This window comes from Taudactylus pleione, unplaced genomic scaffold, assembly GCF_031769625.1.
Source record: "Taudactylus pleione unplaced genomic scaffold, aTauple2 ptg000041l, whole genome shotgun sequence".
Lineage (NCBI taxonomy): Eukaryota > Metazoa > Chordata > Amphibia > Anura > Myobatrachidae > Taudactylus > Taudactylus pleione.
In genome coordinates this window covers 78,787,798-78,807,288 of record NW_028284443.1, presented here as the reverse complement: position 1 = coordinate 78,807,288, position 19,491 = coordinate 78,787,798, and the positions used below count along the sequence as shown (strand labels likewise).

General features: G+C 39.9%; 1 protein-coding gene across 1 annotated transcript in view; it reads left to right on the top strand.

The window, feature by feature from the left end:
- Positions 1-1,255: 1,255 nt before the first annotated feature.
- The window catches only part of CACNG7 (calcium voltage-gated channel auxiliary subunit gamma 7), a 156,721-nt gene continuing 138,485 nt past the window's right edge, over positions 1,256-19,491 (top strand). The window contains exon 1 of the mRNA XM_088459485.1: positions 1,256-1,570. The gene's annotated coding sequence lies outside the window, so the exon portion shown is untranslated. The remainder of the gene's footprint in view (positions 1,571-19,491) is intronic.

Sequence of the window (19,491 nt, the reverse complement as noted above, 5' to 3'; positions counted from 1 at the left end):
TCAGCAGTGTCACATGACATTGATAAGTAGAATATCTATTCTAGAACAGTAAATATTTAAATATTATGCACTTGGTAACTACACCCCTGCTTGTAATTATTTCAAATCAATTTAGACTATTCATAAAGGGGGGAATGGGGTGACCTTGTGATTTTTGTATGTCAAAAAAAAAATAACTCCTGCTTGAAATCAGGTGGTGGAGTTTTACAGGTCTATACAGTTCAAAATGAAAAAATACCTAACGCTAAGTTTCCTGACACTAGAGTGCACTACAAAGTACACACATCCAGAAACACAAGTATTATAGACATGCCTGTAATTTAGCATACATGAGTAACTGCATGCAGCTGGGCTATAAATGAAATGTGTGTAGTAGATGGGAAGTACTGTAAGTACATCTTGGACTGACCAGCTCAATAGCAATGGTCTATGCTTTTCATGTAAATATTATTTGTCTTTCTAGGTTGTTCACTTGGCTTAACATCTTTACACACAGGCGAAAATGCTGCTAGAGGTGTTTTACCAACCGTGTGGTAGCAGAGATTCATTTTTCATGCCCAGTATCTCTTTACTCACCACAAACGTAAGGGATTCTGTAATATCTGCTGTACAGCAGAAAAAAGCACATTAGCACAGCACAGCTGAGAAGTTCTCTGTCAGTGCAGCTTTCCACTGCAGTCCTCATGGGTGTCAGGTGTGACCAGTAAGCCTCAATGCAGAGGCATAGATTAGTACAGGGGGGGAAACATCCAGCTGTCTCTTTAAGAGAGCTCCCTCTGACATCACACTGATGAAGAAGAAAAGAAAGGGAGGGGGGGAAGAGGGGAATTGTGAATTCTTGGCCACTCAAATGAGAGTGCTCCTGAAAAGCTATGTAGAGGAAAGACAATGGGGATCTCAGGATAGACCAAGGCACCTAACTGATCTTTTCAGGGCTGTGGATGCCTCTCACATCACTGCAGTTTGCATGCATCCTTAGTAACTGAACCCCCTGCTGAGAGAGAAGACCTACTGACCATCTCCTCCCATGAAAGATTAAAGAAATTACCCAGAAATTCTATTTTTGTTTTTTTATGAACACCCCTCCATCCCTGTATTTTGATTGCATACAAAATGAGAAGCTCCCACCCCCTGCTCCAGACAGGTCCCCTTCAGTCATATTCTTCTTGCACAAATGACTTTACAGAACCTAGACTTTAGCAAGCTGCAATATTCAGTCCCCATCCCCTCCCCCCATCCGACATCCAGATGATCCATACCTACAACCAATACGTGTATTTTAGATGGATCCTCTCTATATTCTGAAGGCATGACTCAGATCTAGAAAGCAAATACTTAGTACATGCAGCAAATAGACTTTTTTTTTTTTTTCAACAAGAATACGAAGTCTATTGAAGATATTTCCACAGCGGACAGAGATAAATAAATATCTATATTTATTTATTTATTTTTTATTAAAAAAACAAACAAACACAAACCCGGAATGTTATTTCAAGATTTGCCATGTTCTTGAAGCAATAACTATGCAGACGCTTAAAGAAGACTGCAGCTCATAAATCCAGTGGATAAGGTGAGCAATTTGTTTATGTCCTAGATTTTAATACCCTCCATCCTCTCCTTAATACAGCTGTTTAACCCTTCTAGCTTGGAAGTTGTTTAATTTATGTTGCAGGGCGGAAGGGTTAAATCTTGACCGCGACCCTTGAGGATTAAAATCATAGTGCAGATTACTTGAATTGTAGGTTGTTTTATGCTGTGTTCTCATTTATTTGACAGCCTGATGTACTGCATGCAACTGTGTGCTGCTGCATAATATGGGGTTTTCTATGCTAGGACCTTGGAAATGTCTGGGTAGCAGTGTGTGGTGTGTATATGCTAGCACTGTATGTGGTGATATGTGGTGCTGTATAAATGCTGGTTAGTCCTACGGAGATTTATTGTGGGATGGATCCATATGTACTATGTAATTATCCTGTAACCGGCATACAAATGTATAATTGTTTAGGATGCATGCATTTGTTCAGGGAAAACCACAACCTTGTTCATGTCTGCAGCTTTCTTTAGCAGTATTTTGAAGCCACATTGAGGAACTATGATACAATCTACACACTAAGGTGTGATATGGTAATTTACAGTAGAGGATAAATCATCCAATGACATGCAGTCCAGTGTTTGACTGTATGTACATATATCATGTATCACATCGTACTCCTAAAACAGACAAATTATTTTGCCAATCTCTAAACAGAATGTACAAATATTTGAATTATTTTATGTGTAGGACATTCTGCACATAGCTATACTGTAATTGATTAGTGTAAATTCTCTATTGATGGTCATGCATTAAATCCCCTATTCTGTCTTGCACTGAGAAGTCAGGTGCACATTTATATCAACATAGAGTGGTGTAATGCATTTTCACCTGGGTACAGTAAAGATGCTGGTATAGATTTGTAACCAAGTGACTCATTGTATATTTTAGTGTGGATTGTGGTGGTGGGTGTCATATGCGGTTAAGCCCTGCCAATGAATTCTTTTTAGATAGGGGAGGAGCAGATATAAAAAAAAGTGTGGGAACTAGCAATGATATAAAATGACACAATTACTTTTTCATTGGTCAAAGGGGGAAAAGGTGGAAGGTGTTGGTAAAGGTGTAGAATAATATGTAGTGCCCCCCAACCAGTTGGGTAAATACAGCAAAGGGGGGATGACAGGACTTGGCATGGGAAAGCTATTTGATAATCCGGAGTATCTTTATTCATTTTGATGCTTGGAGAGTTAGGGGCAAGAAGTGCAGAAGGGAGGGACTGCAGCAGCGTTCTGGAAAAAAAAAAAAAAAGCTGATTCAATTCCTCTTTGGATAGCAGGCTTTTGGCTGGAAGGTATGTTTCCGAGTGATGCGATATGCAGGTAGGGGCTTTGCTGCAGAGGATTACAGGGAATAGTAAAGACATTGGTGTATGAAGGGTGAGTTATGAACTCTGCGATGTGGTAATCAGGACAAAGGGTCCCCCTGTTATCCTATCCTGGTGCTGCTACCCAAGACTGCATAGGAAAATGAGGCTGCATCCTTCATAGGTCAGTGGTAACATCTGCGATATAACATTTATGTGTCCCCTTTCATGAATTGGTTTTAATATAGATAACGAATTATGTTATAATAAGGTCATGTTTTTTGTCATTGCCTTTTAGTTTCAGCGTCTTACTTCAGTATGTGTGATGGCTAGTTCTAAAACATATGGTTGACCCAATTATGTACAAAAATAACTAAATAAATGTTGGTATCTGAAATAAATGATATTTATCATGTGATTAGTTTGTGTCATTCCAAAACAGCATGAGCTGAATATTGCTGCATCGTCCGGTTGTAAAATGATCTGGATCAGTATGATCATTCTTACTAATCCAGAACTGGAGTTCTAGGTTTCTCCCTATAAAGTAAAAGAAAATGATGTCCCTAGCAGGGTTTGTAGTTTTTGTAATTTCTGTCACTTTCTTCCCAAAGTTCCAGAATAAAAGTTGTTACTGTACTAATTATGATTTCCCTTAGTCTTACTCTGAATGCAGCATGTCCTGTACTCCTGTATCATTATGTCTTATAGAAATAAAAAGAGATTACTGAAATAAATCTGACCTTCCCAGACCTTATCCTCTCAATTGTCAGAATTGTTCAATCACTGAGTTAGTTTTATATTTTTACCTCTGCAATCCCCCCAAAATGTGCATTTATGGAGTGAACTCAGGACAAATATGGAAACCCCTGCATTAAAGGGTGGGTTAAGGGGTGACCTTAGATTTGCTGATGGACAGTCCAAAGCTAAATTGCAGGTAACCCAGTTAATATTAATCATTTGTCAGCCAATTGTGTTGAGGTTAGAAGCCAACTGGACAAATCTAATAGTCAGCCGATCATTGGATCTATAGACTACAGTATGTACTAATTTAGGTCTCAAGTATACACATATCCCAACATGACCATACAATCCAGGACACATTAGCCTTTTACCATTTTCTCCACTCATTTTACAATATATCTTAACTTCGGCTGAATTTAATAGTTGATTTTGAAAATCATCTTTAACATAAATTACGTTATCCAGAATAATTTAATTTAGTTGGAGAATAATGGGAAAAATCTGAGAAGAGGCCTTTGCTCTTGAAGGTACTAGTTAGGTAGAATGTGTTAGCGTTAGCGTGTATGTGTCGTATAGTAACGAGGTGCCGAAGCAAGTTAAGAATGCCCTTTTAAGAAAGTCTTATTTGGAGCTACATTACTTGGTGGATCATTAACTAACTGACGTACATTTTGCACCTAGGCTACCTAGACTAGGTTCAGATCTTTGGTGATGTTTGTTGAATGTTTGCTCTGGAGGCATCCATACAGTAGACATAAGGTTGAAAATATTTAGAACATTTGCAACTGAAAATACAAATGTGGAAACCCAAGCATGCAAACTGGATATCTTTCCATTCACCTCTAATGTGTTGGGTACGGGATCCCGGCAGTCGGGATGCCAGCAGTCATAATACTGACAGCGGCATCCCGACAGTAAGAATCTCAATGCCTGAAGGTAAGTAGCCTAACCCTCCCCCCACCGCAGCCTAACCCTAACCCTTCCCCCACCGCAGCATAACCCTAAACCTCTCCCTAGTGTCTAACCTAACCCTAAACTTAACCCTCCCCATAACCCTAATACTTACCGGTGGGACGGGATTCTTGTGCCAGGATTCTGACTGCTGTCGGGAATCCAGTGCTGGTATTCTGAGCCCTGCCATCCCGACCGCCGGGATAGTGACTACATCTCACTCTAAGGGGTATATTTACTAAAGTGCTGGTTTTTATAAGTGGAGTTGTTGCCCATAGCAACCAATCAGATTCTACTTATCATTTATCTAGCACCCTCTAGAAGATACTAGCTAGAATCTGATTGGTTGCTATGGGCAATAACTCCGGGATGTATCAATAGGAAAAATTTGATGAAAACTCAGAAAACTGCCATTTTCAGAGATTTTCCGCAATACATATGGTTCCCCATATGTATTAAAGCGGTCCGCAGCAGATGGGATTTTATGGATTGCATTGGGCCAGCATGCATCAACCTCCGAAAAAGCATATAGTTTCAGCACTTGGGCCTGCTATCAATATATGGCTTTGGCTTTAGAAAAGGTTGGGCTTTTCACAGAAATCCACGAGGAGGGATCCCTTATGCATGCAAGCGGATGGTCGCACATTCGCATTTCAACCCCCGGGTCATGAACATCTGCTCTCTCTGCTCTGCTCTACTCCCGGGACAGTCCTTGCCGGGACAGCTACGTACGTTAATGTTCACATTTTACAGATGTGTCCTCATACACTGGGCGTCTTCATGCCATATGGCTTGAGATGCCTGTGCAACTAAGACGCTCTGAGATGAGTAGCGAAGCATATTTTTCTTACGATTTTGTGCCTTAGTTGCATAGCAGACCTAGTGAAAAGCCGTTCATGGTGTACTAGAGACGGTAAGCTTAGACTTTGACTGCACATGAATTGGTTTTACACATGTACAAAGTTGCAGTTGAAGCGCAACAGAACTTGGCGTGAGGAAAAGCGCTGGCTACACGCATTGGAGTCATTTTTACAGAGATTCAGACTCCTTTACACATAGATGTACAAATGTCGCACACCCCACTCTAGCAATGTAGTTCTGTCGCCCCTAGTTGTTCTATTTATTTATGGAAATAAGATGCACATTTGCACTGGTCCTGGCGCATTGAGTAGGGCTTTGGGGTGTGACTGAAGCCACTGTAAAAAATTACATACCTGCAAATTTGATTATTAATACGTCTTGCCCTAAATCAGGCCCATAGAATTCTTACCGTTAGGTAGGTTTAGAAAATATTTTGGTTGTCAGGAACACACCTGAATCAACCAATACTGCATAAAAACTAATAAAAATGTCTACACTTCTCAGAACCCTCCCATCGATACCATGCACACTTAAGGACTGATTTAGACTTGCATAGTTCCAGGAGTCAGCAAACAGCCAAATTAATCAAATTATTTTATTTTATTTTTTTCAAATCTGTTTATTGAATTTTACAAACAATAAATGCACAATGAATTGGAAATTATAAAGTTACAAGGCCAGTTCTTTCATTACAATTAACAGAACTTACAAAATTGAGTCAATGGATAAAGACCATGTATATTATCTTATACAAGTATATGAGGCAGTAGATCAGCAAATCAAATATAACATAACAAAGAACACATGCAGAAGTACCATATCATAAATGAATGTGTAGAAAAGTCTGATGTTAAGTAGTATTCCAGGTCAAGTTCCAGCTCTAAATACATTTGGTATAAAACTATAGATCCAATTCAAATAAAGCGCTACATACTAAAAGAACAAACTAAAAGCATACTTGCCAACCCTCAATGATTGTCAGGGAGACTCCCTGAAATAGTAGTAATCTCCCTGTTTCCCTGAAGAGTCTGCCAACCTCCCTGATTGCACCTTACCCCCATTATTAAGCTGTTATATAAAAAAACCTGATATATATACTGTACATTCAAATGTGATCATTAGTATCATTTCCCTACGTTGGTTAAAAGGTACAATTATCCCTATGGCTACATGTATTTTCTGAAAAGTATTAGTGTGTTTTCATCAACAAATAGATATTACTAAATGCTTTTGGGCGCATTTACATTTGGATGTAAGTACATTTTATGACACGCCTCTCAGATGTAGCAGTACACGCCCACTTTACCGCCGCACTCATAGGTTTTGCTTTCACAATCTCCCTGAAATGCTTTTCCAAGAGTAGGTAAGTATTACTAAAAGAAACATTTATAGCAGATAGGTGGTGAGGAAGGGACATGGGGAAAATACATTTTATTATCTCCATTCTGTGTCTCAGGAAGGAAACAGTAAAAGCGAATAAATAACCGCCCCAACAACAAAAGAATAATAAATTAGTTACATTACAGACACAAACTTGTGGTAAACTATAAGACAAATAGCCAAAGTGGTTATGAGAGCTGTTGCAATAAATACCAATTGGTGGAGTCAACCATTCGTAATATCTGGGTTTGGGTCTGGGGATTAAGGTTTTTGCAGATTACCCCCTTTTCAACATCCGGGAATGTCGCTTGTCTATCAAAATACAACAGTTTAAGGAGTAAATGTTTAACTGTTGGAAGAAAATGTGGAGATTTACTAATCCACTGAAGTATAGCCTTTCTTGCAGCCATAATAATTATGGCAAGAAGAGGTATAATTGCAGATTCTTCTTTTATTGAAGACACTCAGGACAAAAGATAAAAAGAAAAATACATAGTGTAATACCTTTTAGATAAAACTTATGCCGATAGTAATGAATAATTATACAATGCATTATATCATTTCATCACTGTAAACTTAATGAATGTCAACATCATACCACAGCTGACAGACATTTATGGTTGTGCGAGCTCAGGAGGAGCTGTTGTACACCGTACCCACTACCACAATACCGTCTGCGCATGACAGAATCTGGGCCGGGGGTGACTGGGGGCATCCCAGCAGTTCCACAGAGTGATGAGAAATGGGGGAGTGTCAAGCGAACATACCCCTGCGATGTGTGGCCACTCCCACATCCACGGCACAGACCAGAAACTGAAAAAATAAATACTTGCACCACTGCAATTCAGCCAGAGTCATCATCCGATGAGGGGGCAGTTATTGCTTCAGGGAGTCCCTGTGAGTACTGTAGTAGAGTGGCAGCTGTTGGAAGATGGTCAGCAGCGATCTCTCGTGAGAGAGTCAGAGAGAGTCTCGTGTGCACTACAATTTGACATCAGAGAAGCAGAGAGACACAGGTTAGAAAGTGTGTGGTATAAGAGATAGACAGTGATTAGTTAGACAGTGTCTAGATAGACACTAGATGTTAGACAGTTAATAGATAGACAAGGATAATAGTTCGACACAGATAAAAGTCAGACACACTAAAGTTAGACATGTAAAAAGTTTGACAGGTACAAAAGGTCGTCAGAGTCAAAAGTTCGACATGAAAATGGTCAACACAAAAATGGTCGACAATTCATTTTAGTTTTTTAGCCCTATTTTTCACCCTAACCTTCCCCTTGGTGCCTAACCTTCCTTCCTGGGGTGCCTAACCGAGGGGGTAAGTATCTAACCCTAACCGTCCAGTAAGTGCCTAACCCTAACCAGCCAGTAAGTGCCTAAACCTAACCCTAATCTTAAAAAAAAGAAGAAAAAAAAATGTCGCCAATTTTTGTGTTTTAGCCCTAATCTTCACCCTAACCCTCCCCATGGTGCCTAACCCTAGCCCTCCCTCCTGGTGCCTAACTGTCTGGGTAAGTGCCTAACCCTAACCATGGCGGTAAGTGCCTAACCCTCCAGTAAGTGCCTAACACTAAACCTAATCATAAAAAAAAATAATGAAAAAAATGTGTCGACCATTTTTGCATCGATCATTTTCATGTTGAACTTTTGACCCTGTCAACCTTTGTACCTGTTGAACTTTTTACATGTCTAACTTTAGTGTGTCTGACTTTTGTCTGTGTCAAACTTTTATCCTTGTCTAACTATTGACTGTCTAACATCTGGTGTCTATCTACCGTCCCACACGAGTACTCAATCCTTTGATGAAGGGTTTTTAACAGTACCTAGAATCTCCCGGAATTCGTCTGGGGGTCGAGCTTTCAGTTTTGGGGCTCCAACCTTATGGAACTCACTTCCCTGCACAGTTTGAGAGTCCTCCACTCTAGAATCCTTAAAAAACAGACTCAAGACTTACCTCTTCACCCAAGCATTTCACTAATGTCCCTTGTTTAAGCTTATTTTGTGTTTTGTACTGTAAAGGCAAATGTAAAGCACTCTGAGTCCTTTAGGAGAAAAGTGCTATATAAAATTATTATTTTTATTATTAGACATTGTCTAACTAATTACTGTCTATCTATAGTCCGGAACCCGTTAGAACGATCTAGCCTTTGACTCACCAGTACTGAGGTAGTAGCACCATTTTTTAGCACCTATCTGAGTAGTTGCAAAAACCACAATACAATAGTACTAGCAATGGAGGGGATGCATTCTTATAGAGGTGAAGGATTAATGCTTTACTGGAGTGGTGAGATGAAAATGGAAACAGTAACTATCTAAGGTCTACATCACCAGGTACATCAGCTAATAGTACAGGTTGAGTCTCCCATATCCAAAATGCTTGGGACATGGGATATTTTGGATATCGGAATTTTCCGTATTTTGGAATATTTGCATACCATAATGAGATATCTTGGGAATGGGACCCAAATCTAAACACAGAATGCATTTATGTTTTATATACACCTTATACACACAGCCTGCAGGTAATTCTACACAATATTTTGAGTAATTTTGTGGCTCAAACAAGTTTGTGTACATACATGAAATTTATTTGTTTCTTATACACAGTGTTCTCCCCAGGCTGTTTTCTGCGGGCGCATCGCCCGGCAGAAACAGCCTGCCACCCGGGATTTTTTTACCCGCCGACCCCGCTGTGGAATGCTGGCCTCTGAAGTGGCCGGAGGCTGAAGAAGCCTCCGATCGCTTCAGAGGCCAGCGTTCCCAGTCATGCACTGCGTGGGTGACGTCATGACGTCACCCGCGACGTGAGGAGCCTGCCCTGCGCGCCTGCTGTATCTAGTTAGATCCAGTCAGCTCGAGGCAGCGGGAGCGGCCAGCAAATAAAGGTAAGTGTTGGGCTGGGACTGGGGCAGCACCAGTCTGGGGACACTATTAAACCTGGGGGTACTGCATAAGGGGCCAGTCTGGAGGCACTGCATAAGGGACACTATTAAACCTGGGGGCACTGCATAAGGGGCCAGTCTAGGGGCACTATTTAAGCCTGGGGGCACTACATAAGGGACCAGTCTGGGGGCACTACATAGGGGCACTACTTCAGCCAAAGGGCAATGCATAAGGGCAAAGTTAAACTACAGGGGGCAAACTACGGGGGGCACTGTATAATGGACACTTGTAATTGAGAGCCAGTGAGGAAGCAGCCTGTGACCTGTCGGACTGGATTGGTAAGAGAGATACCCCTTTTACCGGCACACAGAATTGCGAAGGCCCCCACACGGCTACTTTTGGATGCCACCCTGCTGGAAAAAAATTCTGGGGAGAACACTGTATACACCTTATACACAAAGCCTGAAGGTCATTGTATATAATATTTTTAATCATTTTGTGCCTTAAACAAAGTTTGTGTACATTTAACCATTAAAAAGCAAAGATTTCACTATCTCAATCATGCAAAAAAAATTGTATTCTGAGAATATTCTGTATTTCTGAATATTTGGATATGGGAGACTCAACCCTGTACCATACGTCTAGTAGTGTATGTCCAACTATAACCACAATGGAGAGATACTGACTAAAGTAAACACTCTGCTTGGAATACGCGAAGACACAGCAGTGCAAATGTTACTGGTGTGTGCACTCGCTAGTCCTAACTGTGATACAGCAGAGAAGTAAACACTCTACTGGGGATACACAAAGAACCAACAGTGTATTTGTTAGAGGTGTGGGTCACCCTATAGACACAACTGAGAGACAGTAATGAAGTAAACATTCCGAAAATAGTTAAAAGCATGAACAAAAAGACATTTTAGGCTGCACGAGTATCTTAATTGACAGCAAGTGTAAAACAGTGAGACATTTTTAGGATGGTACTGTGATATACTCATTTACTTGAAGACCTGTGTTCAATTGTTCTAAAAAGTGCACCAACATAAGATTGGCCATAAATTGTCAGGACTGTTTGTTAGTTTAAGATGTTTAAAGTATAAGTCAATTATTACTTAATATTACTTTAATAATTCTTGATCAATTTAATATCGATGAAAATCTGTCAACACGCTGTGTTTCTGGGGCTAAATTACACATTTACTAATACTTAAGAGACAAAATACATATTGTCTGTTAGTAAATGTGTGATTTAGCCCCAGAAACAAACAACGATATTGAGCGATTTTTTTTTTTTCCATTGATTTTCATGGATTTTAAATCAAGCAAAATCAACTTTTAGTAAATATACCCCTTATTGTGTGAGAAGTTGCCCATGAAAAGGAGATGAGTAGGGTGACTGGTATTAAAGTTTTAGTAGTAAATGTTTAGGGACTGTTAAAGGGGTTGGTAAATTAATTGGGAATTTGGAGCATAGGGAATATTTGGATATTAGTGTTTCTATTCATATGCATTTTAGAGCTTAGATAAAGGATGGATGGAATTGTGATTCTTTATTAAGGGTAGTTGTTAGTAAATGTTGCAAGGGTGGGGAGTATTTAGGGAGTGTTGTACTATATTTGATTCTGTGATATATCTTGTAGTACTGTGACTGAATTTAAAATTCGGTTTATAATTAGTTACATTTCCGGAGTCTGAGTATTAAAATGCAGTTTATTTGAAAATTCTATTTTTGTTTTTATAATAGAATCACCTCCATTCTTTTCCGGTTATTTAATTTTTTCAGTGTATTGTTTTGGCACCGCCAAGAATAGTGTCCCCAAGCAAAGCCCATAGTTAATATACTGTTACCAGATCACCCATCATTCAGATACAGAAGCCGGCACACATATAATTTTATAAAACAAATAAGCACAAAACCCCAACAATTTTAATAAGTATTCACATTTATTTTTTTTTTTAATAATAAAGCTTTTGTTGTTTTGCAGCTGTTCCGGTAATGCAATTTATGCAGAGCGTACTAACTAAATACTTCATAAATGGGCTCTTCTAAAGACATACTTCCCATACTGTTGGGGAATCAGTACAACTTTGGCACTGCACAAAAGGAGACATGACCTTGCATCATAGTTGTATTCACATGTCATGGTAGTGTTACTAGAGTTTCCAATGGCTAGACTGCCTGTTGTCAAGGTTTTTCTGCCCTAAAAACATAATTTGAATGCTGCATGTGTCCGTTTACCGCAACGCTGAATGGAACATGCTTCCCAATCTTGCAACTAGATCGGGATAAAGCGGAGAAGAAAGGACCGAGCTTTTAGTTCAAGACTGTCCTCCTTAATCGGGGCAATTGGGAAGTATCAAATGGGGGCAATAACCCCAGTAAGATATTGGGTAAAGTGGAATCAAGCTCTTTCACTGGCAGTAATACCTGTTTTTTAAATAAGAAAAACCCATTGTCGTTCGATTAATCAGTCTCTTTGCTTTACAGATAAAACTAACTATGGGCCACAGCTGATGACAGAGTACCGTGTACAGCCGTGGCCAAAAGTTTTGAGAATGACACAAGTATTGGTTTTCACAAAGTTTGCTGCTTCAGTGTTTTTAGACCTTTTTGTCAGATGTTACTATGGTATACAGAAGTAAAATTACAAGCATTTCATAAGTGTCAAAGGCTTTTATTGACAATTACATTAAGTTTATGCAAAGAGTCAATATTTGCGGTGTTGACCCATCTTTTTCAAGACCTCTGCATGCTGTCAATCAACTTCTGGGCCACATACTGACCGATGGCCGCCCATTCTTGCCAAATCAATGCTTGGAGTTTGTCAGAATTTGTGGGTTTTTGTTTGTCCACCCACCTCTTGAGGATTGACCACAAGTTCTCAATGGGATTAAGGTCTGGGGAGTTTCCTGCCCATGGAGACAAAGGACTGATAGTAGCGCACACCTTCTTTATACCATCCTCCAAAAGTCTTCCTCCTGTGTCAAGCCAACAATAAAGCATCCTGAGATCATTCATGTGTGGGGTAGCTTCTTAGCCAACGGAGTGGGCTCATTCACAATTTTGATACAGTAGCAAGAAAAACGGGAATTCTTATACAGAATTCTTATACAGCGCTACACCTGAAAGTGAGCAGCTAACAGTCAGATCTCAGTCCCCCCAAGGACTAATAAACTTTAAACTAAAAAATTGATTGAAAAACTGGCACAAGCGCTACCTCTTTAACCAAAAAAGTTCATGATAGATGATGATAAAGATGGTAGAATTACTTATGTAACTATGTCTGGTACATTGAAAACAATCATAGGGTGTACACTATTTATTGACATGGAACATATAAGTATAAAACACAATACATATGACACATAAAAACTTCAGCTTGGTAACTCTGATGTAAATAACTATGTCACCAAGAAATCACAGATGCATGACATATGTAATACATATAAGTCCAATCCCGGTGCTTATAATATAAGGTGGCTGCTTTACCAGAATTATGCAGGTCATGGGCATAGGTGTAAAAAATTGCGGAGAGGTAGTCCGGGTCCCTCAAATCCACAGGTCCATTGATTCTCCACAATCCTGGTGCTGCAGTGGTTCTAACTCCCTCTTGCCAACGCGTTTCGGTACTCCGTGTACCTTTATCAAGGCCTGGAGGTGTAGATGATTGGGCTCTCTTAAATACCCCTTTTGATGATGACTTCCGGTTATCACGGACCGGAAGTGGTCGTCCGTTTCTAATTGCAGTCCCTCTAAAACATTCTGTATATCCTCCCAGCTTGAAAGCAGCATGTAGACATGTTCTTGTTTATTCCGAAGATTCCCTTTATTTATTTTCTATGAACGCTTGTTTATAGCGTCAAACCGGAAGTTCGAGTCGTCAAACCAGCTGGGAGATCTGGACATTCCACATTTACCTCATCTGGAATTCTGCTGACCCTGTCACAAAGTAAATAACAAAATTCTCCATTTCACATAGATACAGAGGCAATGCTACATAGAGCATGCTCTCTGATTGCATGCTGAACAGATGTCTCCCATGAATTTGTCTTGACAAAGACCCTCTGGGGCCGAAGCGTTGACTATATTCCTTGAATGTTGGATTAATAAAAAGTGGATTTCTCTATATACACAAGCGAGCTGCTGTCCCAGCCTATTATGATGTGGAACTAATTTCACGCTACATATTTCCTGGGACATGTTTTTCCGTAACCCTCGATGACGTCACTTCCGGTTTGACGACTCGAACTTCCGGTTTTACGCTATAAACAAGCGTTCATAGAAAATAAATAAAGGGAATCTTCGGAATAAACAAGAACATGTCTACATGCTGCTTTCAAGCTGGGAGGATATACAGAATGTTTTAGAGGGACTGCAATTAGAAACGGACGACCACTTCCGGTCCGCGATAACCGGAAGTCATCATCAAAAGGGTATTTAAGAGAGCCCAATCATCTACACCTCCAGGCCTTGATAAAGGTACACGGAGTACCGAAACGCGTTGGCAGGAGGGAGTTAGAACCACTGCAGCACCAGGATTGTGGAGAATCAATGGACCTGTGGATTTGAGGGACCTGGACTACCTCTCCGCAATTTTTTACACCTATGCCCATGACCTGCATAATTCTGGTAAAGCAGCCACCTTATATTATAAACACCGGGATTGGACTTATATGTATTATATATGTCATGCATCTGTGATTTCTTGGTGACATAGTTATTTACATCAGAGTTACCAAGCTGAAGTTTTTATGTGTCATATGTATTGTGTTTTATACTTATATGTTCCATGTCAATAAATAGTGTACACCCTATGATTGTTTTCAATGTACCAGACATAGTTACATACGTAATTCTACCATCTTTATCATCATCTATCATGAACTTTTTTGGTTAAAGAGGTAGCGCTTGTGTCATTCACAATTTTGCCTAAAAACACTGCCATGGATAAAGAATGGTACCAAAACATCCTCCAAGAGCAACTTCTCCCAACTATCCAAGAACAGTTTGTTGACGAACAATGCCTTATCCAGCGTGATGGAGGACCTTGCCATAAGGCAAAAGTGATAACTAAGTGGCTCAGGGAACAAAATTTTGGGTCCATGGGCTGTAAACTCCCCAGACCTTAATCCCATTGAGAACTTGTGGTCAATCCTCGAGAGGTGGGCGGACAAACAAAAACCCACAAATTCTGACAAAGTCCAAGCATTGATTAGGCAAGAATGGGCGGCCATCGGTCAGTATGTGGCCCAGAAGTTGATTGACAGCATGCCAGGGCGAATTGCAGAGGTCTTGAAAAAGAAGGGTCAAGATTGCAAATATTGACTCTTTGCATAAACTTAATGTAATTGTCAATAAAAACCTTTGACACTTATGAAATGCTTGTAATTTTACTTCAGTATACCATAGTAACATCTGACAAAAAGGTCTAAAAACACTGAATCAGCAGACTTTGTGAAAAAAAAAATACTTGTGTCATTCTCAAAACTTTTGGCCACGGCTGTACTTGCTTTGCAAGTAAAAATTTGTCAGCCAGTCCCTGTCTTATGCTAATTGTTCCCTATGAACCAGTACCTTGTGAATATAACTCTGGCTTATTTGCATTAGACATGAAATAGCTCAATTATGTCTGATTCCTGGTTATTAGGCTCTTCTCCTGAATATACAGTATGTGGGGCTGATTCTGCATTGCACACAAGTCAGATGCATATTTAGACACACTGGGTGCTCAGAAATAAATGCTGCATTAAGAGTTGGCTGCACGTATGTGACAACACTGCCCCTGTCCATCCACTTAGCCGTCATCACTTGTAGTTGTTCAAAGTTGCGTATTCTTGGCTGTGAAACATGCGCAGTGTAAAAAATAGCAAGACCCATCTGGAGAATGAAATTGCATACAACTTTAAATCAGTCCCTATATATCTGCTCAATGTGTGTAGGTGGTATATACTCAATAAAGAATAAAGCATCATATACATATGCTTGGAAATGTGCATAAACCACATACTGTATACAATATAAAGTGCTTTATAGATGTTTCTTTGAGTTTTATGTTGCATTGTCTTGTAGTTATTTTGATGCTTTTAATTCATTGCAAATATCTAACTAAATAAAGTTAAACACAGCCAGAACATGCTTACTATCAGAAAGTGACAATTTCCTATGGGTTGGCTATTCAGTTGAACAGGGGCGCCGAGAGGGGGGGGGGGAGCGGGTACAGATTACCCGGGCCCGGGCGTTGGAGGGGGCCCGGGGCGCCCGCAGCACACCACCATTTTGCTTATCTTTTTTTTATCCCCAACTCATCTTTAAACCATGGCGGGCACCAGTTCGCGGGTGGGGGGGCGTGGGCTTTGGGTCACTGACCGCACTGTCTGTGTATGTGTGTGTGTTACATTCATCCCTGTCACTCATTCACTTGTTGCAGGCTGTGCTGCAGCCTCGCCGCTGCGGAGCTAATGTGGTGCCTGCTGATGAGTGAGAGAAAGCCTCGCGAGATGATGACATCTATTACTCATCAGCAGGCCAGGCACCACTTCCAGGCTCCGGGCTTCGAGCGGCGGGCTTACAGGAAGGCAGTCTGGGTGCCTTCTTTGTGTAGAGTCAGCCACAGTGAGTGAGAATAAGTCTGTGAGGGAAGGGAAGAGCCAAGCGTACCACTGACTACTTTGAGTTTGATGTCTACTGTATATCACAAAGTGGTGCAATGCTTTAACTGCTGCTGAAAGTTGAAAAAAAATATATAAATAAAAATAAAACTATAAATTCTATATAATTTATAAAATTGCATCAACCACAATTAGTGTATATTAGCATATTACATATATCATATGTACTATATATATATATATATATATATATATATATATATCTGGCTAAACATGTATGTGACATATATATATATATATATATATATATGTCACATACATGTTTAGCCAGATATACCTGTCTATATATATATATATATATATATATATATATATATATGTGTGTTTAAATACATATATACATGTGTCTATATATTATAATATATTGTACATATATACAGATATAGATAGATATACAGTATTCAAGGTCCGGCACTCGCTGATTTCTGTAAAGCTGCTGCTACTGAAATGGCAGAGCTTATTTCCCCTTCATGCTAGGGACGTCAGTGAGGGTGGAAGTGCAGTTCCGTGCCCATTAAGGCTACCTAAAGAAGAAAGTTGTCCCCTCGCCCCAAGGTTATATTCCCCCTCTATGCCCACTTGGATGGTAGGGAATGACACTGGACGATGACGTCAGGGTCCTCTTGGTGAAGGGGATTTAGACATTACCCTGCTGAAATAGATACAGTGGGATTGTTACACTCCAGATTACATTAGTAATGCTGTTCCTGACAAAGGCATAATAAAGCAATGAAACTTTGAAATCCAGTAACGCTGCAATGAGACCTTGTTTATAATCTGGAGTGTCAACATTCTACTGTGTGTGTGTGTGTGTGTGTATATATATACAGGTTGAGTCTCCCATATCCAAAATGCTTGGGACCAGGGGTATTTTGGATATCGGAATATTCCGTATTTTGGAATATTTGCATATTATAATGAAATGTCTTGGGAATGGGACCCAAATATACACACAGAATGCATTTATGTGTTATATACACCTTATACACATAGCCTGCAGGTCATTTTATACAATATTTTTTATAATTTTGTGCATCAAAAAAAGTTTGTGTACAGACATGAAATTCATTTATGCTTCATATACACCTTATACACACAGCCTTAAGGTTATTATATACAATATTTTTAATAATTTGTGCCTTAGACAAAGTCTATGTACATTAAACCATCAAAAATCAAAGTTTCATTATCTCAGTCATGCTGAAAATATTCCGTATTTCGGAATATTCCGTATTTCGGAATATTTGGATATGGGAGACTCAACCTGTATATACAGCCACTACAATACAGCAACCAGAGACTTTTGATATTTATGTTTTTAGTTTTAAAATTACCTTTTGTTATGTTAAGTTAATCTACCTCTATAACAAAAATTGCATTTTATTTATTTATGTTAGTTACAGGAGAAATGTAAAAAGTAAAGTTGTTGCACTTTCATTTATGTGCGTTTCATTATAACATCTAAATACATCCAGCTAAAAATGCTTCTTTTATGGAATTGTCCCGTCATCCTAATACTTTTGTCCCAGCCGCTGGGAGCTATGCCATGCTCCTGTGGGTGGGTGCTTCTAACCTGCTAGACACCCCCCCAAAGAGGTACAGCCCTGCCCCTAACATACATTTGCCACACCTCCTCCAGGGGGGACCCGGGAAGTGGCTGTACCGGGGCCCAGGATTTCTCTTGGCAGCCCTGCATTTGAACACACACCTCTGGAATTCTTAAGGGTAAATGTAACAGCCTGCATCTTGCAGACAGTGGCCAGCTCCCAGTGAGTCTGGCCGATGGTTTGAAGTGGCAATGATTTCAAAGGCTAAACCAGGTTGGTTTTGCCTTTTAAATGATTGCTAAATTTAAACATCGAACTGGGAACTTGCCGATGCCTGGAAGTCACATTACATCGCTATTAAATTTACACATGAGTGTCTGAATTGAATCATGTTGCTCCTATTGGTAGAACCTATGTGGTTGCTACAGGTGTCAGCGGGATGTGAAATGGATGTTAGTCCACACAGATATCCTTAGCCATTATAATGGTGTATTATTAACAGCAATAATGGGAGCTGTGTGCTGTACGTCCGTATACAACACTGTGACATGAACAGAGATTGCGCATGCTCAAAAACGTCATGGTGACGTCACACAGGCAGTGTGTCATTACCTGGGAGGAAACAGAGTTCCCCTCTCCAATGTCCCCTTTCGCTCAGGACGGTCTTCGGTTACACCCAAATATTACACCTTTGCTAGACATTTCTCGGTATAGTGCTCCTGTAACCAAAAACATGGAGTAAATCAATTAAACGATAACAGTGAAATATATCAATATTTAAATATATTCCAGTGCACATTTTCTCAGGAACACATTTAGTATTTGTCACATCAGTCGCTTTGTTACCATATCAGCGGCATTATCTTTGCTTGTTACATAGGTTACACTGATTCACGGTTGCAGTGTCAAATGGCAATGTGCTTGGATCGTCTATGAGACTTGGTAATAGAATACAAGTTAATCGCACCCTTGTTGTCACATGCACTTCTGATAATTTCATCTAGGCAAAGAAGACAACTCGCACAAAGTCTCTATTAATCATAATGGTTACTTTACTGCTTCCGTAATTGCTATATACTTCACCTCCGTGGTGGATAGGGAAACAGTGAGTTGCTTTCTGCTTGCCCAGCTGACAGCTGCACCTGCTAGTACACAAATTAAATTATGCATGGTAGATATGGCAATGACTAAACATAATGTACTGTACCTGGAAACAGGTGAAAAGATTTCCCCATAGTAAATCCTGGATTGTTGTGTATATCCTTTAGTGACAAGATGGTGTTTATAATGGGCAATACAGATGTGTCCCCATACATCTATCCTCCATGCGTTACACATAATGTGGGAGCTTTGTGTAACTTGGTAGCGCTGCACGTCTTTTCGTGTGACTTGTTACCTTCAAATGCATCAAATTTGCACAGCGCTGCGAATATTTATCACAATCAGCTTCTGCTGATTACAATGATATACAGCATGCCTATGTTCTATGTGCGACTGGGGGTGTATCTGCATGCAAAACGCTATGTTACAGTGTTACAACCGCTGACACTGTAACATAGCGT